At 50.5% G+C, this 22,365-nt stretch overlaps 2 long non-coding RNA genes across 2 annotated transcripts in view; one reads left to right on the top strand and one right to left on the bottom strand.

The window, feature by feature from the left end:
- The window catches only part of LOC132657844 (uncharacterized), a 51,243-nt gene extending 31,317 nt beyond the window's left edge, over window positions 1–19,926 (bottom strand). The window contains exon 1 of the long non-coding RNA XR_009596563.1: window positions 19,817–19,926. This is a non-coding gene — a long non-coding RNA (uncharacterized LOC132657844). The remainder of the gene's footprint in view (window positions 1–19,816) is intronic.
- On the top strand, window positions 1,942–6,208 carry LOC132657898 (uncharacterized). The gene is made up of 2 exons (XR_009596690.1): window positions 1,942–2,239; window positions 5,766–6,208. It is a non-coding gene; the product is annotated as an uncharacterized LOC132657898 (long non-coding RNA).
- Window positions 19,927–22,365: the final 2,439 nt, after the last annotated feature.

The following is a 22,365-nucleotide window of genomic DNA, read 5'->3' as shown; positions in this document are numbered from 1 at the left end:
GAAGACCCATGTCTGAGAGCAGAACTCCCAGCTCCAACCAAAACAGCTGAGTCGCTCCTTCTTGACCCTTTTGGTCTAGTCAGGCCCTCAAATGACTGACTGATGCCCACTCACACTGGTGAGGGTCATCTTTCTTTACTCAGTCCCCAATTATAATGCTGATCTATTCTAGAAGCCCTTCACAGATGCCCAGAGTTTTATGAGCTCTCGAGGCATTCTTTTGCTTGGCCAAATCGACACATAAAATTAAGCATCACACACACTAAGAAGAGAGCAAGATCTGGCCAGTCTCCTACCATCTCAGACTCAGGAGGTTAGGGATGCAGTCGTTCCATGAAATAAGCCGTTCGCTTAACAAGAAAGTTTTCTTTGAACAATAATTTCCCTTTGAGCCAAGGAGGCACAGGGGACCAGGCAGGCAAGAGAGGGGTGCCAGCCCCTCCTCACTGCCCTGTAATCCCAGACTCTGCCTCCTAACTTCACCAGTTGCTGAGCGAAGTTTGCCTCAAAGCCCTAGGCAACCAGGTCACAGGCTAAGAAGTAAACAGGTTCCCCAGAAATTTGGCTGGTGAGAATCGGAGGGAAGGCAAGGCAGAGGGCTGAGAGCGGGAGCAGCTGACACCACGGCACATCTGCCAGGGAGGCCAGGCGTCCAGCTCCTACAGCCCCACACACCCTGCCCTCTGCAAACGCAGCCCAGCTCCCACCTCCTCTGCCTTCACCCAAGACCATCTGGACACGACACAGCAAGAGTCTGCTGGAAGACTGGAAGCTCAGTCAAAGTGTTACCTCTCTCAAGAGCATTTGAATTGAATTTTTCTTTACACATCTTCAGAGCACCCAGAGCCCACGAAGTACCTGAAGATGTAGAACTTTCCATCGGGCGGAAGTGAAGCTAACGTTAGGGGCAGATCAAGCCATAAGTGCTGAAACAAAGACCAGTTTGTGGTCCCGACCAGGCAGCCAAAGCGCTGGGCTACAGCGGATCAAGGTCCCTGCCAATGGTCAGTGCTGAATGAGTGGTGACTGCTTCCGTCACCTGAGAAAAGTTGGCCTTGCTGGACCTCAGGTCTAGTCTATGTGGAACAGAGATGACCTCTACAGTCTCCTGTTTACAGATGGAAAGGGGATAAATCACTTTGAATCTCCTAGACATTCATCATCTTCTCAAGCATCTCATATTCATTTAAACTAACTTCATGGGAAATAGATGGGGAAACAGTGGAAACAGTGTCAGACCATATTTGGGGGGGGGCTCCAAAATCACTGCAGATGGTGATTGCAGCCATGAAATTAAAAGACGCTTACTCCTTGGAAGGAAAGTTATGACCAACCCAGATAGCATATTCAAAAGCAGAGACATTACTTTGCCAACTAAGGTCCGTCTAGTCAAGGCTATGGTTTTTCTAGTGGTCATGTATGGATGTGAGAGTTGGACTGTGAAGAAAGCTGAGTGCCGAAGAATTGATGCTTTTGAACTGTAGTGTTGGAGAAGACTCTTGAGAGTCCCTTGAACTCCAAGGAGATCCAACCAGTCCATCGTAAAGGAGATCAGTCCTGGCTGTTCATTGGAAGGAGTGATGCTGAAGCTGAAACTCCAGTACTTTGGCCACCTCATGTGAAGAGCTGACTCATTGAAAAAGACCCTGATCCTGGGAGGGATTGGGGGCTGGAGGCAAAGGGGGCGACAGAGGATAAGATGGCTGGATGGCATCACCAACTCGATGGACATGAGTTTGGGTGGCTCTGGGGGATGGTGATGGACAGGGAGGCCTGGCGTGCTGTGATTCATGGGGTCGCAAAGAATCGGACACAACTGAGCGACTGAACTGAACTGAACCCTAAAGGACTTCCTGGGCTTCCAGGTGACTCAGGGGCAAAGAATCCGACTGCCAGTGCAGGAGATACAGGTTCAGTCCCTGGGTCAGGAAGATCCCCTGAAGAGGGGAATGGCCACCCACTCCAGTGCTCTTGCTGGGAAATCCCATGCACAGAGGAGCCTGGCAGGCTACAGTCCCTGGGGCCACAACGAGGCGGACACTGCTTAGAGAGTAAACAGCAGGAGCAAAGGTCTTCAAGGGAGAGACACTGCAGTGAGGAGGGGACTCAGCCTGGCACCGGGACCTTCAGTGGGAAACCCAGGCTCTCCAGTCCTAACAGCTTCACTCACCAAGTGTGACGCTCTCAAGACACCACCCCAAGGGACACCCTGGGGCAAGATGGCAGGAACCAAAATGAGGTAAGTGAGGGGCCTTCCGTTGCAGAAAGAATTCAAGACAGGCTGAGGCCGTTTCCAGCTGGAGCTGCTCAGAGACAGCCAGCATCGCAAGGAGAGCAGACGGTTATGTCCCCTCCGGAAGATCCTCGGATCCCTCTAGGGCGGAGCCACCCTGCCTTCTCCCCAGGACACTGAACTCTGGCCACACCCACCCCTGTTTCATCCCTCCCCCACTCCGGAACCTCAGAGAAACCGGCCAGTCCCAAGGAGCTGAGTTAGATGGGAAGCAAGCCTGACTCACTGGAGCCAACTCATTGCAAAAGAACCCGATGATGGGAAATACCGAAGGCAAAGGAGAAGGGGGCGGCAGAGGATGAGATGGCTGGACAGCACCACGGACTGAATGGACCCGAACCTGAGCAAACTCGGGGACAGAGGAGCCTAGCAGGCTACAGCCCACGAGGCCCGGAAGAGTCGGCATGACTTGGCCGCTGAACAGCAGCAGCAGACGCCTGACTCACAGTCAGGGTGTGGAGGAGCCCTGTGAAGTTGGATTTGCCCATGGAGGGGGCCCAGTCAACCTCAGACCCCCGTTCTTCTACTCCGAAATGCATGTTAAAATGATGTCTGATAATCTGAGACTGAGGTGTCAAGGCCAGCCTCCAGAGTCAGCATCACCCAGACAGCCCTATGCCCCACAGGCGCTGCGCTCGAAGCAGGGCCTCGGAGCCTGAACAGCGTGGCCCCCTCTGGGGTTGCTGCTGCCTCCAGCAGCCCGTGTGCTGTTCAACGCACATGCGCTTCAGAGCTCAACACTGCCACTCCTCGTGAAAATGACCCAATCACGGAATTTACAAAGCCGTCCGTGAAACAAAAATGATGTTAGCAAGACCGGCAGGCTCTTAAATCGTGCTCAGGGAAGGCCAGAGACAGACCGAGGGCCGGCAGGCGGGATAGGATCCTTCGAATTTCTCATCAGTCCCCTCCGACACCTCTGTCTTCATGCCTCTCTCCACCTCCGACTCCCAGCACAGGGGTTGGGCTCAGACGTTCGCCCCCAGGGTGCGAGGCCACCCGGGCTGCTCCTTCCCCGGGTGCCCACGGCAGGACTCCTGGTAAGCCAGAGCGGTCACTTGGTGTGACCACCGCAACCCACGGCTAAATCCAACTCAATGTGAGCCCAGGGTTCAGCATCTGCTGGAGACCAGTGGCTCCAGCTTATTGATTGCCGGTCTGCCGTGGGGCTGACAGCCGCTCACAGACGTGACAAGGCCCAGAGCATCCCCTCCAGAACGCGGTCGAGCTGGTCCGCCTTCTTTCTCAAGCTCCAGAGGCGCCTGCATTTCAAGGAGCCTGGAGACTCCTTCCTCTCATCCGAAGCTCAGGCTGGAGGGATCCTGCTAGTACTTTTCCTCAAAGGCCCAATTTCTCAGCCTTCGCTTCTGCAACCCAATATTTGCTTCACGGTAAACTCTGCCATTTTTCCTGTATGTTTCTCCTGGGGACCCATCCTCTGCGCAACACGAAGCTCAGAACACGCGGCTGGGAAGTGACAAAGCCGTGCGAATGTTCCCTGACGTGGCGGGGGCGGGGGGGGGGGTGGTCTTCTAATGCACTTGCATTAGAAGTGTGTGTTACGTCTGGGGCAAACCTGAGCAAAGAACCAGGTCCACTGGCCAGTCCGCCAGTACAAGGACAGCTTTAGAGACCATGCTGGAGGGACTTCCCTGGTGGTCCAGGGGTTAAAAATCCGCCTTCCCATCCAGGGGACACAGGTTCGACCCCTGGCAGGGGGACTAAGATCCCACACGCCACAGGCAGCTGAGCCAGCCCCGTCCACCTGCTGCAGCGCCCACCCAGCGCGGCCAAAGAGGGAAACTAAATGAAAAGCAAAGCTGCGCTTAGCTCGGGTGCGAGCCTCCAAGAGACGGCCAAGGGCGGAGGCAGGGGCCCCCTCGTCTCTCACCCCGTAGGAGTGAAACCTTACCCAGAGCTTCACTTAAAATCCTGCCTTAATTACAGCTGACGTTTATCAAACACCTTCTGTCTATGAGGCACTGTGTCTCCATTTCCTCCCAAAATTCTACCGACAACCGTCATGAGGCCCAAACTCCAGATAGCCCCATCCTTAAGATAAGAAAACTGACTCACAGAAGGGTAAGATAACCTGCCCGGGGTCACATACTGAGAAGCAGCAGAGTCAAGATTGGAACAGACCCGGGAACGTCCAACCGCTACGTTGTCTGCACTATGTAGGAAATATTTTGTGGACACGTAAAGCGAAGAGTCTCCAAGGATGGAGACTATTAGCTCCCTCCTTCTCTGAAAGTCCGGGCGCTCCTCCCATCAAGCCTGGGGTCAGGGGAGGTCTGCACCCCGTAGAATCTGCTCTAGTCTTGTGACTAGGATCTCCAGATTTGGCAGATAAGAATACAGATGCCCACTTAAAATTGAATTTCGGATAAACAATGAATAGTTTTTCAGATTACATGTATCTCAGTATTGCATGGGACACAAGCCAAAACTGATCGCTCATCTGACATTAAAGCTTAGCTGGGCACCAGGTGTGGATTGCTGTATCTTTTGGCGGCACCGTGAGGCAGGCATGATCTTAGTTTCCTGACCGAGGACCGAACCCACGCTGCCTGCCTTGGAAGCGCAGAGTCCTCCAGGGACGTCCCAGCAGCTATGTTTTACTGGACGGCTCCCCGCATGCCTTGCTTTGACCAATAACAAACCGTAGGCATGACCGTGGGCCAGTCCCCAGCCCCAAGAGGGCGGCTGGTTTCCAGCTCCTCGTCTCAGAAGCCCGCCCTGCCGCCACTGTGCTGTGGGCCAGCCCGGCCAGCCGCGGGGAAGCGCCCCATGGGAAGCTCTGAGCCCCCGACACTGGGTCAGGCCACAGCCTGGCAGGACAGCCCAGCTGCCAGCTTTGTGTGGCTGAGGCAGTGACCTCCGTCTGTACCAGGAGAAGGGGAAGAGAAATGTGCCCCAAGCCCCTAACCCCCAGAACTGTGAGAAAGAGCAGATCATCATATTTATAAGATATACATGTTAGGGAGCTTTCTTATATAGCAAAGAGATAACCAAAATAACCCTTAACGGGTCATCCTTGAGTTATTCTGCCCTGAGTCCCCAGACCTCGCGCTATCCCCGGCGGTGGCTCCATCGGGCTTGGTCCCTACGAGCCTGTGCAGTCTGATCCAGTCTCACGCTGCCTGTTCCTTAGGGAGGCAGTGTCTTCTTGAGGTTCAGAGGATGGACTTTGAAGACAGCCAGACCCAGGACTGGATCCCAGCTCTGTCCCACAGAGCTCTGTGACCTTGGTCTGTTGGCCTGAAAAATGAGTCTGTCAATATTAACTACTTTGTGAGGCAGTCTGTGAGGATGAAAGGAGATTTAAGGTCTATAAAGAGCTCAGAACAGCGCCAGGCCCTTAATTAGCGTTCCGCACACATTAGCTGTTGTTATTAGTCATCCTCACACTGAATACTTTCTCTAACCTGTGTTATTCTATAATTTTACCTTCCTAATTATTTCTATCCAGGGGAGAAAGTTTAATGACGTCACAAAACGCGGCATCACAAGGGTGGCAGACCACCGCCACAGAGCCAGCTCTCCGCGAGAGGAGACCCCGGCCCGGGAAACACTGACGCGTCCAGCCTGGCTAAGCCCCTCTCCACCACGCCAGCCGCTTCCCGGGCGCAGCTGTCCCTGAGAAAGCACAGGCCACGTAGATCTACGGGGTAATGAATCGACCTCCTCGGCCACCCAGTCACTCTCCCAGATTTCTGTCTTTCTCTTTCCCCGTGAACCAGACACGCTGAGACAGAAGACTGTGGATCTGAGAGAGCATACGATGAAACAGAAGATACAGGGGTTGTGGAATCAACACAGGACCGGCGCCCGAGTCTGGTTTCGCCACATACAATCTAGCATAATCTGTAAACAAGACAGTTGTGTAAAGATTAAATACATGGCAGAAAGCTTTGCAGATAGCGTGGTTTGTAGTAGATGACCCCTGGAGACCAGTTTCCCCACTTCTAGGATTATGCACTCTGGGCATTGAAAGGGCATGGGCTGCTGGTATCAAGATGCGGTCGTGCAAGATGACCTCTTCCTTTCACCCTTCTGCAGGCCCAGAGTCGTCAGTCAGCACGTCTGTGGCCTCTGGCTCTCTGCCCAACCTCCGGCTCGCCTGTGTCGACATTGCCAGGCTGAGACCATCCTCTTCCTTTGCTCTGCTTCATTGTTGCCGTCATCCTAGTCACATTCAGAAGGATACATTCCCTGAAAGCCCAAAGCAAAACTCAGGTCTCAAGGCGGTGGGTTAAGCCCTCCAGCAGGACAGAGCCGGGACAAGTAACCAGAGCCCGAAGAGCAGAGGAACCCTAGCCAAGGATGAGCCAAGGGCCAGATACCAGGAGAAGAAGGATAAGATTTTTCAAAACCCAGGTCAAGTGAAGAAAGGCAGCATCGTGAGTGAAATCGGGGTCAGGCATGAGCTTAGACCAATAAGCACTGTCCTTGGGGGCAAGACGTAGGTCAGGTTTCTTGTCCTTAAGGCCACTGGAAGTCACAGCTAGCTTGTGAGGAGCCAGACTCAGAATCAAGGGGTATTTCAGATCCCTCCAGACTCCTGCTTATGTACAAAATGTGTTTGGAGTTAAGCTTCTTTGAGGGATTCCCAAATGATAAAGAACTCACTTGCCAATTCAGGAGACAAAAGATGCATATCTGACTCCTGGGTCAGGAAGATCCCCTAGGGGAGGGCATGGCAACCCAGTCCAGTGTTCTTGCCTGGAGAACCCCATGGATGGAGGAGCCTGGTGGGTAACAGTCCGTGGGGTCCCAAAGAGTCGGACACGACTGAAGAGCTTAGCTCGCACGCGTGCAAGCTTCTTTGAAAGACCTGGCCTGTCCTATTCTGGCACCTGACCTTGACCTATCCCCCACATCTCTCCTGCCCCTGATTAAAGGCAGTGGCCAAAGGCAACACTTCAGAGGCTGCGGTGACGTGTACTCTGATTCAACACCCGTTTCCTCCCCAGCCCCTGCTTGTTCTCCGCTCCCAGGACAGCAGACAGATGTGAGCACATTTGTCCCTGGGACAGAGCTGAATGATTTCTACGGAGTTACAGTCCTACACACTCCGCTCGCCGTTGTTATCTGGCTGTGTCTCTGGCTTCCCCAAATAAACCGCAGGCTCTCGGAAGCAGGAACCAACGCTCATATTTCATCTCGTGTGCCACTGAACCTGGCACAGTGCAAGGTACTTAATGGGGGAATATTAATTCAGGTTTATGGATTCATATACAGTTCACCTCTTCCTCTTTGGATCTGCAACTTGTAGACAGCAGAAGATGAAAAGAAGACCAGTTGTCCCTGCTCTATAAGGCCCAGGACTTTCACGAAACACTCCTGCTGCCTGAAGAAGGCATTTGCCCAATAATGAAATTAATAGCTAATATTTACTGAATATATATTATGGTGCCAAGCATTCTGGGAGGCACCTGGAACACACTATTTCATTTAAGCCTCAAAACAATTCCATGAGTCAGCTAGACCTATTTATATATGAGAAAACTGAGAGTCCAAGAAATCCAAGGTCAGATACAGCTCATAAAGGCAGACCCAAGTTCAGCTGATTCCAAAGTCTATGCTCTACCGCAAGGCCTAAACCTCCTTGGGTTTTTGCAGAAAATTATACAAATTTACATTTCTACTGCTTCCAAAAATATATTGAAAGAGCTTCTCGCATATTTCCCCCAGGACCCAGCTTTTCTAATCATCCCATAGAGTCTTGACTCCTACCAGGAGCTTTCAGTTCCTACAGCTCACCTGAAGAGCCACTTGGAAGAGGAAAAAAACAGTGGGAAAGAAGAGGCAGAAGAAAGAGGCAAGGAAGGCCCCGGGTGCCACTGCTTTGACCTCACTCCTTTGCCACGAAAGAAACCTCGTCTCCTAAGTCACTTATGGCCCCATCACCCCCTTTCTGTGCTTCACCTTAATGTCAGCATAGAGTTTCTGTGTGAGTCACAGCAAGCAGTCTTTTCCTTCCAAGGCAAGTCCAGGCTGGTTTCAAGAGTGGACAAGTAGTGATTCATTGATAGGATCAAAACCAGGGGCTTGGAAGCTCATACAACTCAATACCAGAAAAACAAACAACCCAGTCAAAACGTGGGCAGACATTTCTCCAAAGAAGACATACAGTCGGCTAATAGGCACATGAAAAGATGCTCAATATTACTAATTATTTCAGAAATGCAAATCGAAACTGCAATGAGATATCACCTCACACCGGTCAGGATGAAAGTGAAAGTGAAAGTCACTCAGTCGTGTCTGAGTCTTTGTGACCCCATGGGCTATGCAGGCCAGAATACTGGAGTGGGAAGCCTTTCCCTTCTCCAGGGGATCTTCCCAACCCAGGGATCAAAGCCAGGTCTCCTGCATTGCAGGTGGATTCTTTACCATCTGAGCCACAAGGGAAACCCAAGAATACTGGAGTGGGTAGCCTATCCCCTCTCCAGGGGGTATTCCCGACCTAGTAATTGAACTGGGGTCTCCTGCATTGCAGGCGGATTCTTTACCAATTGAACTATCAGGGCAGGCCACCAATCAGAACGGCCATTTTCAAAAAGTCTACAAACAATAAATGCTGGAGAGGGTGTGGAGGAAAGGGAATCCTCTGGCATTGTTGGTGGAAATGGAAACTGATAGAGCCACTAAGGAAGGCAGTATGAAGATTCCTTAAAACGATAGGAAAGAACTACCATACGGTCCAACCATCCCACTACTGGCATATACCCTGAGAAAGCTATAACTGAAAAAGACACATGCACCCTGGCATTCATTACAGCACTATTTACAATAGCTAGGACATGGGCACAGCCTAGACGTCCGTCAGTAGATGAATGGGAAAAGAAGTCGTGGTACGCATATGCAATGGAATAGTAGCTGTAAGGGATGCACTCGGGCCAGTTCTACAGAGGTGGATGAACCTCGAGCCTACTAGACAGAGTGAAGTCAGTCAGAAAGAGAAAAACAAACGCTGCGCATTCACACACACGCATGGAATCTGGAAAGAAGGTACTGATGGGCCTCTCTGCAGGCAGCAGTGGAGACGCAGGCCTGGAGAGCAGGCTTGTGGACGCAGGTGGGGAAGGAGAGGGAGGGGCGCATGGAGAGAGGAGCACGGAGACACACACATCAGAAAATGCGGCACCCGTTGATGTGTGGCAAAACCAGTGCAACACTGTAAAGTAAAAAACATATACATGTGTGCCTAACAGCTAGCCAGGGGGATGTGCTGCATGGCGCAGGGAGATCTAACCCAGCGCTCGGTGACAACGCAGAGGTGGGATGCGCGGCAAGGGGAGGGTCAGGAGGGAGGGGACATATGTATACCTGCGGCTGGTTCATGTTGATGTCAGGCAGAGACCAACACAGTATTGTGAATCAATTACCCTTCCATTTAAAAAGTTGAACTTTTTAAGTAAATTTTTTTTTAAATTGGGGGCTTAGAGAAGGAGTGCCGTTGCTTAAAGAATCAGCTTGAGACTCTCTCCCCCAAGTGAGAGCCGGGTCTATTTCCCAGAACCTCAAGAGCCGGGTCTGTTTCCCCAGAACCTCAAGAGCCGGGTCTGTTTCCCCAGAACCTCAATAGCTCTCGCGTAAAAGTGAAAGTAAGAGTTGCTCGGTTGAGTTCGATACTTTGCACCCCATGGACCGTGCACATCTGGGCAGCCTTTCCCAACCCGGGGACTGAGCCCAGGTCTCCCGCATTGCAGACGGGTTCTTGATCAGCTGAGCCACCACGGACGCCTTGTGCAAGAGGAGGAAGTAAAGAACACGTCCCATGTAAGGCTGCTTCCTGTTCACATGAAATCTGAGCCCTCTTGGCAGGAGCAATGAACCTGTATACTCATAAAACTGCTGGCGCAAACTCCCTTACATGTGATGTAACTCTGCTTGTCTTCCCAGTTATCAGGCGGCCAAAACAGGAACCGAAATGGCCCCAAGTCACCCTGGGTAAAGAGCAGATTGTCAGTTGATAACCCTTTGAAAGACCACCAGAAAACCTGTTCCTCAGCCAAAGCTAAGTTTATTAAACCTACTGTGGTGAGAGAGAACACAGAAGCTTAGCAGTTCTCAATGTTGCTGTTCAGTCACTAAGTTGCGTCCAGCTCTTTGTGACCCACGGACGGCAGGATGCAGGGCTCCCCTGTCCTCCACCATCCCCTGGGGTTTGCTCAGATACACATGCATTGAGTCAGCGATGCTATTTAATCATCTTACCCTCTGTTGTCCCCTTCTCCTCCTGCCCTCAATCTTCCCCAGCGCTGTGGTCTTTTCCAGTGAGTCAGCTCTTGGCATCAGGTGGCCAGAGTATTGGAGCTTCAGCCTCAGTCCTTCCAATGAATATTCAGTTTTTATTTCCTTTAGGTTTGATTGGTTTGATCTGCTTGCTGCCCAAGGGACACTCAAGAGTCTTCTTCATTACCATAATTCAAAAGCATCCGTTCTTCGACACTCAGCCTTCTTTATGGTCCAGCTCTCACATCCATACATGACTAGTGGAAAAACCATGACTTTGACTGGATGGACCTTTGTCAGTAAAGTGATGCCTCTGTTTTCTAATACGCTGTCTAGGTTTGTCATAGCCTTCCTTCCAAGGAAGGTAATTTCATGGCTACGCTCACTGTCTGCAGTGACTCTGAAGCCCAAGAACAGAAATTCTCTCACTCCTTCCACGTTTCTCCCTATTTGCCACGAAGTGATGGAACCAGATGCCATGATCTTCGTTCTTTGAATGTTGAGTTTTAAGCCAGTGTTTTCGCTCTCTTCTTTCACCCTCATCAAGAGGTTCTTTAGTTCCTCTTCAGTTTCTTTCCTTCCTTTTTTTTTTTTTTTCACCATTGGTGGTTCTCAAAAGGAGGAAAGGGGGGTAACAGAGGATGAGATGGTTGGAGGGCATCACCAACTCAAGTGACACCAGTCTGAGCGAGCTCCAGGAGGTGGTGGAGGACAGAGGGGCCTGGCGTGCTGCAGCGCATGGGGTCACAAAGAGTCCAACACGACTTAGCAACTGAACAGCAAATTTAAAGAATGTGGACGACAGGCTTCAAGTGGTTTAAGGTGGATTTTCCAAATCAGGGAGCAGATCAGGACTGGAAAAAGTTTGTGACGTAATAGTTTAGGATTGACAGATACAAGGGAGGAAGGACCTGAAAACAAATCTTAATAAGTAAACTGCTGTTTGTTGAGAAAACTGTTTATCCAAGAGAGTGATCTATTGTCTTAACAAGAAAGATGTTTGCCTAGAGGGGCAAACTATTTGTTCAGAAAAATTGGCTGGCAGGAATTTCATAAAGCACGCAGTGAAGTTATTTATTGGTTTATAATCATCTCTTCTGAGGTCTGAATTTCCAAGAACAATGCGCTCAGTTATGACGCAGACCTCAGTCCCCATAGAGAGACTATGTGAGTACAGTTGATCTCCAAGCTCAAGTTTCATTTATTTTTTTAAAGCTACCATGAGATGCTATTCTGTTCCCATGGAAACAAAACTTCCCCTCCCTTCTTCCCACCAGTGACATTAAGCCTGTGTTCTAATGCTCCCACCTCAGCCCACAAAGTGAGCAGAGATAGATAATAAAGAAACAGCTTCAGCTGTGGAAGAGCTCATATCACTTGTCAATCAGGCTTGAAAGAATGGGGTTGTACTGAACCTGCTACTAACAACTAGAACCTTCTCATGTTTTAAAAAATGTATTGACACAATTAAGTCACGGGGATGTACTGTACAGCATGGTGTGTGTGTGTGTGTGTGTGTGTGTGTGTGTGAGTCGCTCAGTCATGTCCGACTCTTTGCCACCCCATGGACTGTAGCCCACCAGGCTCCTTTGTCCATGGGATTCTCCAGGCAAGACTACTGAAGTGGGTTGCCATTTCCTTCTCCAGTACAGCATGGTGACTATAGTTAAGAATATTGCATATCTGAAAGTTGCTAAGAGTAGATCTTAAAATTTCTCATCACTAGAAGAAAAAATTATAACTCTGTATGGTGACAGGTGTTAACTAGACTTACTATGGTGATCATTTCTCAGCATATGTAAATATCAAATCATTATATTGTATATCTAAAACTAACAATGTTATAGGTCAGTTACATCACAATTAAAAAAGTGCTTTTAGAGGGCTTCCCTGGAGGCTCAGTGGTATATAATCCACCTGCCAACACAGGAGATGTGGGTTCGATCTCTGGTCGGGGAAGATCCCACGTGCCACAGAGCAGCTAAGCCCGTGCGCTGCAACTATTGAGCTCAGAGCCATGTGGCAACTACTGAAGCCCGCAGGCCCAGAGACGGTGCTCCACACGGGAAGGCGCTGCAGTGAGACGTCCTCTAACCACAGCTAGGGAGCAGCCCACACGCAGCGCAGACCCGGCACAGCCAAAAACTAAAACAAATAAAACTATTTAGAAGTTAAATGCAAGTGTAGGAACAGAATTTGAAAACAGAAAACAAACAAAAAAGTGTTTTTAAATAAAAGCGAAAACAGTGTTTAAAAACTGCCTTAGGTCAATCGAGTAGATGCAGGCTCAGCAAGTGTGAATGAAAGCTTCTCGGAGGAGACAGAGAGGAGAAGCCTGAGAAGCGTGGACCATCTGAGACAGGACAGAGCAGACAGAAGCAGGGTCTCGGCCAAGAGAGGGCTATGACCGTATGAACAGGAGGCTGCCGTAGTAGCAGGAAGTGAATGTGAAAGTCGCTCAGTCGTGTCCAGCCCTTTGCATTCCCGTGGACTATAGTCCATGAGATTCCCCAGGCCAGAATATTGGAGTGGGTAGCCTTTCCCTTCTCCAGGGGATCTTCCCAACCTAAGGATAGAACCCAGGTCTCCCGCATTGCTGGCGGATTCTTTACCATATCAACCGACAAATGCCCAAATCTCGTTGGCTTACAACAGCCGAAAGTGTACTTCTCACTCTTGTCCACGTCTGTCTTGAGTCAGTAGTGAGCCCGCTACTTTTCATCCCAAGCCTTGGGCTGACGTAAGAGAAATTCCTATGTCTGGACATGGCTGCTGTCACAACAGAGGGAAAGAGGGGACATGAGGACACGGGGCAGCTTCAGGCGCGTCTGTGCTCAGACAGGGCACAGAGCACCTTCCTTCGCCCTCCCAGGACCAAGCCCAGTGATGTGGCCAAGCTTAACTGAAGCGAGGGAAGAGAACGGATGTGAATCCTCTCCTTTTTTGGGAACTATAGTCAATTAATAATGTTGTGATAGCTTTGAGTGGAGAGCAATGGGACTCAGCCATACATATACCTGTATGAGTGGATAAAAATTTTATCCAGGGGCTTTCCAGTGGTCCAGCGGTTAGAAATCCACCTGCCGATGCAGAAGACACGGGCTCAGTCCTGGTCTGGGAGGGTCCCACATGCCTCGGGGCAGCCAGGCCCCGGCACCACAAATACTGAGCCCACGCTCCAGAGGCCATGCTCTTGCAGCAAAGACCCAGAGCAGTCCCCTCCCGTCAGGCAAGAACCGTTATCCAGGACTTCCCGGTGGTCCAGTGGTTACGACTCCACCATGGTGACTGCAGCCACGAAATTAAAAGATGTTTGCTCCTTAGAAGAAAAGTTATGACCAACCTAGATAGCATATTCAAAAGCAGAGACATTACTTTGCCAACAAAGGTCCGTCTAGTCAAGGCTATGGTTTTTCCTGTGGTCATGTATGGATGTGAGAGTTGGACTGTGAAGACAGCTGAGCACCGAAGAATTGATGCTTTTGAACTGTGGTGATGGAGAAGACTCTTGAGAGTCCCTTGGACTGCAAGGAGATCCAACCAGTCCACCCTAAAGGAGATCAGTCCTGGGTGTTCATTGGAAGGACTGATGCCACCTCATGCGAAGAGCTGACTCATTGGAAAAGAGCCTGATGCTGGGAAAGATTGAAGGCTGGAGAAGGGGACGACAGAGGATGAGACGGCTGGATGGCATCACCGACTCAATGGACATGGGTTTGGGTGGACTCTGAAAGTTGGTGATGGACAGAGAGGCCTGGTGTGCTGCGTTTCATGGGGTCGCAAAGAGTCAGACACGACTGAGCGACTGAACTGAACTGAACTGCAGTGCAGAGGGCTTGGGTTCAACCCCTGGTCAGAGAACTAAGGTCCCACATGCCGTGGGAAGAATTGTTTTCCAAGAGCTCCATGGAGGAGCCCTGATGCTTAGGCATCATGACAAAATCCAGCACAACAAGGGAGACGCAGCGCTCCTGGGGAGAGGACCGGCAGCTCGAAACAGGTTCCTGGGGAAGACGCATCAGACATCTTGTGCAGGTGGGACCCAGCTCGAAGGGCAGAGGACTCGGCCCTGTTTCACTTCTGCTGGTGAGATTCAGCAGGTCTCTCCCACGTGAATCAACCTCCTCTTACCTGCAGGAAACATGGGCCGTTCAGCCACTCATCTGCTGAGACTCTCTCCCAGACCAGTAGTCTCGGGACTGAATCTCTCCTACCCAAACAAGTCATTTGCCTAACGAGGCCCTTGCTGTGTGCGGAGATGTCCCCTGGGATCGTGGAAACCCAAGTTGCCAAGGCCCCCGAGGAATGAGCCAATGTCTTCCTTCCTGGCCTGTGAGAATCAGGCTCTCTACACCTTGTTCTCCCGAGACTAGGCTCTTCAGGGTCCACACCTAGGGACATCTGCCAAAGTTATTTACAACAGCGAAAACTCGCAAATACCTTATCGTCAACCCAGGGGGCCAGTTAAGTAAATGAGGACACGCAGCAAAAAAAAAAAAAAAAAAGTAATGATTAAATACAGCTACGTAGACCATTACTTACTGGTTGATATGGGGAATGTCCGCGGCATGAGTGAGAAAGCAAATGACCGAATAGCTTGAACAGTATAATTCTGTTTGATTCTGCTTATGGGAAATTGCGGTCATGAGTGCATTAAGAAACGTGTAACGGGAACTTTCGCCAATGCCCACTTTCTGTGGTGCCAGGGTTTTAGATGACATTCCGCTTTCTGCTTGGTTCTTTTCTGTGTTGCTTACGTTTCTTTATGACTAGCATGTGTTATTTCTACAAAGACAGTAGAGCTATTTTGTAGGTGGGAAGAATTATGTTTTGTTTTTCTCTTTTTGGTGGAGAGATGTATTTGGAATATTGTTAAGCAAATCAAGCAATTATGGTATAATCCCATTATTGTACATTTATTTGTCGTTGTTGTTGTTCAGCTGCCCAGTCACGTCCTTCTCTTTGCTACCCAGGGACTGCAGCCCACCAGGCTCCGTCATCCACGGGACTTCCCAGGCAAGAGCACTGCAGTGGGTCGCCGTGTCTTTTCTCCAGGGGATCTTCCCAACCCAGCAACTGAACCCGCATCTCCTGCTTAGCTGGTGGATTCTTTACCACTGAGCCACCTGGGAAGCCCAGCTGTATGCTTATGGCAGGTATAATATGCATGCTTTTTTCCCAGAGATGTTCTGAAGATCAGAGGAAATGACAGCTGGGGAAGCCACAGCTCCCGGTCGAAGAGCTCACATGTTGACGGCACCGTTACTTCCCGTCACTTCCCGTGAGACCTGAGGATTATGCTGACTGCGTCCCTGTGTACATCTTGGCTTTCTGAGTCTCAGTTACCTGGGAAGAGAGGCTCACCGTGGTTGGACGCTGTCAGTGAAGACCATCTGTCCACAGAGGTTCCCAGACAACCTTCCCCAGGACCTCTCCAGCATCCCTCGGGGACCACCTGCAGTTTAGGTCTGCTCCTGGGAGAATGAGTCACAGACTCCCTCTGGCACATTTCTGAACTCCCGGGGTCAGGATGAAGAAAAGTCAGATGAAACTTAAGACAAGAGTCTTCCCAGCAATAAGGAATCCCAAAGCTTTGTTACAACTCGTTGGGAAGTTCTCTTGAGAAAGCTGGTCAGAGGCCATCAGTGAAAAGGGGAGACAAATACCCCCAAGAGGTCTGCAAAAACCGGGCTCATGGATGGATGTTCTCCATCAAACCACAGGGGAGTGGGCTGAGAGATGGAATCCTAATTCCAGTGAGGTCTTGGCTTCCTTCACGAACCTGCTCACACTATTCCAGTCCAACCACCAGCCTGAACACTTGGATGAACAAGGAGAAACTGGAGCTCAGAAGCAGTGAGCAGTAAGGTTGAAATTAATTTCCTTAGGGTGGTACCCTGGGGTCTCTTGGCTTTTATAGCTCACACCTTATCCTGTTTCAGCTTCAACCACCATCTTCACTTTGTAGACCAGAGACTTCAGAGCTCGCCCTGACATGCTCTCCTCCTCACATGGCACTTCAGCCCATCACCAAACCCTGCACAGCGACAGCTGAGCAGCTCTCAGATCCGCTTCCCTCTAAGTATCTCCACTACCGCCACTCTAGTCTAAGTGACGAGTCCCTCCTAGATGACTTCAGTATCCCCCCAACAAATCACCCCCATCTACAGACCCTCCTCCAATCACATCCTCACAGCCGCATTTCAGTTCAGTTCAGTTCAGTTGCTCAGTTGTATCCGACTCTTTGCGACCCCATGAATCGCAGCACGCCAGGCCTCCCTGTCCATCACCAGCTCTGGAGTTCACTCAAACTCACATCCCTCAAGTCAGTGATGCCATCCAGCCATCTCATCCTCTGTCGTCCCCTTCTCCTCCTGCCCCCAATCCCTCCCATCATCAGAGTCTTTTCCAGTGAGTCAACTCTTCGCATGAGGTGGCCAGAGTATTGGAGTTTCAGCTTTAGCATCAGTCCTTCCAATGAATACCCAGGACTGATCTCCCTTAGGATGGACTGGTTGGATCTCCTTGCAGTCCAAGGGACTCTCAAGAGTCTTCTCCAACACCACAGTTCAAAAGCATCAATTCTTTGGCGCTCAGCTGTCTTCACAGTCCAACTCTCACATCCATACATGACCACAGGAAAAACCATAGCCTTGAGTAGACGGACCTTAATCGGCAAAGTAATGTCTCTGCTCTTTAATATGCATTTAGACTGATCTTATCAAAAAGCAAATACGGCCCTGTCATCTTCTCGGTTAAAATTCCTTTATGGTGTGTGTTAGTCACTCAGTTGTGTCCAGCTCTTTGCGACCCTGTGAACTGTAGCCCACCAGGCTCCTCTGTTCATGGAATTCTCCAGGCAAGAGTGGGTTGCCATTCCCTCCTCCATCTTTTATGGTATCCCACATCCAAAAAAATATATATATATATTCTTAACATAACCTAGGGTACCAGACAATAACAGTGTAGGCTGTAAACCTGGTCATCTGGATTCAAACCCCGCTTCAGCCACTTACTAGCTGAGCCTTTGGGCAAGTCCCCTCACTTCTCTGTCCCACAGTTTCCGAATATGTAAGACAGAGATTTCAACAGCGCATCTGATAAGGGTGTTGGGAGGATTAAGTTACATGAACGGCGTTTAGGATGGCGCTTGACACACAGAAAGCACTCACTGAGAGTTCCAAATCGCTGCCCGCCTGCCGGTCTCAGCTTGCACACCCTCGCTCTTTGCCCTCTACCAGCACTGGCCCCTCCCAGCTCCTCATCCTCAAGAGGCTTGCTCAGACCTCAGGGCCTTTGCATGGACTGTGCCCACTCTCCTCCTACAAAAAACTCTTCCTGCGGAAAATGCTCCTTGGTCTTCTTGAGCCCAAGTGTTAGGCTTACAGCGCTAAGTGCCTCCACGTTACAGTTACTGCACCAGCTGCAATTTTCAGTAATTTGTGTGGCTATCTTATTAATGTCTGGCTCTCCCTCTAATTCCACGAAGATGAGCACCATGTCTGTCTCCCTTACCACTGGATCCTCACTTCCCACCCTGTGCCCAGCACACACACAGCAGACGCATTCTGAATGACCAAACATGTCCATCAACTCTGAAGCCTGCGTCCCTGCAAAGACCTTCCTCCCAAGCTTCAGAATGGTAGACCGCCCTCCGCCATCTCCCGGATCTGTGTACTGGGCTCTCTCGGTCAAAAACAGGCCTCACCGGTACTTCCCTTGTGGTCCAGTGGCTGACTCCACACTCCCAATGCGGAGGCCTGGGTTTGACTCCCCGGTCAGGGAACTACACCCCACAAGCCACAACTAAGACCAAATAAACAAATTAATATTTTTTTAAAAAATGGAACTCAACACACCCCTCCTCAAGTCTATTATTCATTAGAGTGAATGACGCCGTTTTTCACTCCATCACTCAAACCAGGACCCGGGATGTCACGCCTGACTCTCCTTCAGCCCACATTCCCAACTAATGAGCAAGCAGGAATAAACCCATCTCCCAGCTCTTTCCCTGACCTTTCCCCTCTCTCCGGGAGCAAGGGTCTCCCTTACCTTGATCTCCACTGTGTCTCCAGTCCTAATAAGGCCATTAGAGTATCTGTGAGCCAAGAAGACAGCATCATCTCAGCTAAGGCCACTGCGACCAGTTGCCAAATGTAGCTCCCGCCTCCTGTCTAATTTCCCTTAAATTCACTTTAACAGCTTAGTCTGACAGGTCGCTGTCTTGTTTAAATGCCTACAAATGCTCTCCACTTACGGGGCCCTCAACGCCAGTCCTCCAGAAGCTGAACAGCATTTCCTCGTGGTTAAAAATGACCAGTACTGGTGAGTAAATGTCTGCCTTTAAAAAGCAGACCTGCATACTGGTACATACTGCCTCGGCTTCCCTGCTGCCTCAGAGGGCAAAGGGACCACGGGTAACGCGGGAGACCCGGGTTCGATCTCTGGGTCTGGAAGATGCCCTGGAGGAGGGCAGGGCAATCCACTCCAGTATTCTTGGGGCTTCCCTGGTGGCTCAGACGGTAAAGCATCTGCCAGCAGTGCGGGAGACCTGGGTTCGATCCCGGGGTCGGGAAGATCCCCTGGAGAAGGGAACGGCAACCCACTCCAGTACTCTTGCCTGGAAAATTCCATAGATGGAGGAGCCTGGTGGGCTACAGTCACGGGGTCCCAAAGACAAGTCAAGTCCCGTGGGACATGACTGAGCAACTTCACTTTCACTTAATGAGCATTTAAAGTTGTAACCAAAAGCAGCAATTCCTGTGCCGAGGAAAGAGCAGGGGCAGTCAGAGGGAGAACCGGGACCCATCCATGACTCTGGAAGGTGTCCATGGGAAAGCCGGGACCCATCCATGACTCTGGAAGGTGCCCACGGGAAAGCCGGGACCCATCCATGACTCTGGAAGGCGTCCGCGGGAAAGCCGGGACCCATCCATGACTCTGGAAGGCGCCCGCGGGAAAGCCGGGACCCATCCATGACTCTGGAAGGCGCCCGCGGGAAAGCCGGGACCCATCCATGACTCTGGAAGGCGTCCACGGGAAAGCCGGGACCCATCCATGACTCTGGAAGGCGTCCACGGGAAAGCCGGGACCCATCCATGACTCTGGAAGGCGCCCGCGGGAAAGCCGGGACCCATCCATGACTCTGGAAGGCGTCCGCGGGAAAGCTGGGACCCATCCATGACTCTGGAAGGCGTCCATGGGAACAGCAGAACTGCAGAGACTCGCACGGCCTCCCCATCCTTCGACGGCACCCATGGTCACAAGCCACCCCCTGCTGACCTTGACGAGCCCCTCTTTCCTTCATGCTGGGACCCTTCAGTCTCCTTCACGCACTCACATCACCACAGCAGCCCCTCGTGAGCATCTCAGCAGAGGAGCTGGGGCCGGCTCTCTCATCCAGGAGTTTACCACTATGAACCCTGGTCCTCCGAGGTCCAACCACACCCACTGTTTCCACCACCTCACCCTTTAACCCTGTCGGTGTCCTGACCCAGCTCAGGGACTCCTTGAAGAGACAGGCCAGGCAAAGCACGCCTGCCAGCTCCCGTCTTGTTCTCTCTGAGGTCTTGAAGCATCACAATAGCTAGCATCTCTCCTCTCTGCAAACTCTGAGCCAATTAAGAGAGAGAAGGTAGAAGCAAGGCAGACGGAGCGGGAAATACCAGCTGCCCGACTGAAAAAAACCCTGGTGCTCCAGAACATGACTCAGCCTTGTAAGTGATCTTCTGAAAACTCAGACAATGACCTAGTTTTCAGATCTACATTACAGAGAAGCAGAGCAGAGCGAAACCTGTGCTTCTAGTAAAGCAAAGGAGAGAGCAAAGCAGAGCTAGACACATCCAGGGCCTTATCCCAAACTCACTGGTCACAAAAATTCCTCCTCTAGGAGAAGAGGGTGTCAGGACTGTTGCACAACGGGTCCTCGCTTTAGGGAAGGCCACGTCATAAGCGCAGAAGAAATATCCCCTTCTTCTTATCGGCAAGAGACTGACTTGTCAGTAGATGCTGATGGCACATAGTCATGTTAGTAGCTTTGATTTAGACACCACCTTATTTAGACTTCCCTGCGGTTCAAACGGTAAAGAATCTGCCTGTCATGCAGGAGACCTGGGTTCGATCCCTAGGTCAGGAAGATCCTCCGGAGAAGGGAAGGGCACCCCACTCCAGTATTCTTGCCTGGAAAATCCCATGGACAGAGGAGCCTGGCAGGCTACAGTCCATGGGGTTGGAAAGAGTCGGACACGACTGAGCAACAAACACACACACAGACACCACCTATTTCTCATTATCCTGAAAACTCTAAAGAGACGCTGTCTTATCCCTCCTTTGCTCCCAGCCTCATCCAGACCATTCAGAACTACGAAATGTAGCAACCAGAAAGCCACAGGCACCGATCCGGAGCCGACACTCCACTCATCGAGCAGATGTCCAGCCAAAGAGAGCAGACCCTGGCCAGGACCCCACCCCAGGGTTTCCCCTCAGAACAGTGAGCAGCCGTGGCGATCTGAAAATCTAGATGGTGGGGTCCTCCAGACGGAAGTGCTTGGGAGCGTGACTACAGCGGAGAGAGCCCCTCTGGGGAGGTGAGGGAGGAGGGCGTGAGAAGGCTGGCCTGGACTTGCTGGGGATGCAATTCTGCCTTCAGAATTGCGCCCGGCCGCGGACCCCAGAGCCGCAGATCTGCATGCCCGGCTGCCTTCGGTTAATAGCTAGCGCACAGGAGGTTGCTCTTTGGTTACAGTCTTGTCGAACAGGAGTTTTCGTATTTACTGTAGCTGCCCATTAGCCTGGATTGCCGGGGTCCAGCCTCAGTGGATCCAGGGTAATTCGAAGGTGGGGACGGAATAGGCGTCCTAGGAAAAAACTTATTTAATTACAGATAGAGAGAGATTAGAAAATTAGCAGAGAAAAAGAGGCTGAATAACTTGGCTTACGTGGGATACCAGTAAAATTCCAAGACAAGGAGTTTGCACCACCTACGTTGGGCCGCCGGCGCCACTTGAATATCGGAAGGTGCCCCTCCTTGGGCTCCTTCTCGCATGGAACTTAAAAACCGGGGCAAGTAAGGAGACATGGCGAGCACCCACGCTCCAGATGGGAATTCAGCCAGAAAAACGGGGAGCAAGAAAGAAATGACACGGGGGAATCAGTCTTTCCAGAAACTGATCAGATTCCTTTATTTTTTAGGTTTGCTTATATACCTTTTGTTACACGTAGGGATGAATACAGAGTCATGCGGGGGTCAGCAGACCTGATCTTTGTCAAAATCAGGTGCTTCACATAAATGTATAAAAAAAGGTTTTAGGGGTTTTACATCCTCTTCTGGCCGTGAGTGAGGCCTGCTGACATTTAATGATCCTTTCTTTCTGATAACCAAAAAACTTATTTTTTCCAAGGGTGTTTTTTCTTAAACCAGGCAGCACCCTCCAAATAAAGTTGCATTCCTATAGGGTGAGGGTGTAGTGAGTTACAATCAAGAAAGGAATTTATTTAACCCAAGGTTAACATGATTAATCTTAAAGGTTAATACTTATTTCTCCTATATGCTAGTTATACTCATTATAAGGGCAGGGAACATGGAGATTTAGCAGCAAAGCATCAGCCCAACAAATGAAAATCCTTTCACCAATGTTCCCCTTAAGATCTATTTAGTCTTAAGATAGTGATGAAGTTACATTTTTGTAGAGCAAGGACACGGTGATTTATAACAAAGTACAGTGATCTATTACAAAAGAGAAAATTCATTAACTCAAAAAGTCTAGTATTGCTAACATCAAAAACTACTATATTCCCTTTCCTATATTCCAAATACATTGATTAATATATTC

Source organism: Ovis aries, chromosome 15 (assembly GCF_016772045.2).
Source record: "Ovis aries strain OAR_USU_Benz2616 breed Rambouillet chromosome 15, ARS-UI_Ramb_v3.0, whole genome shotgun sequence".
NCBI classification, from domain to species: Eukaryota; Metazoa; Chordata; class Mammalia; order Artiodactyla; family Bovidae; genus Ovis; species Ovis aries.
Note: the sequence above shows the minus strand (reverse complement) of the source record. Positions and strands in the feature narration are given on the sequence as shown.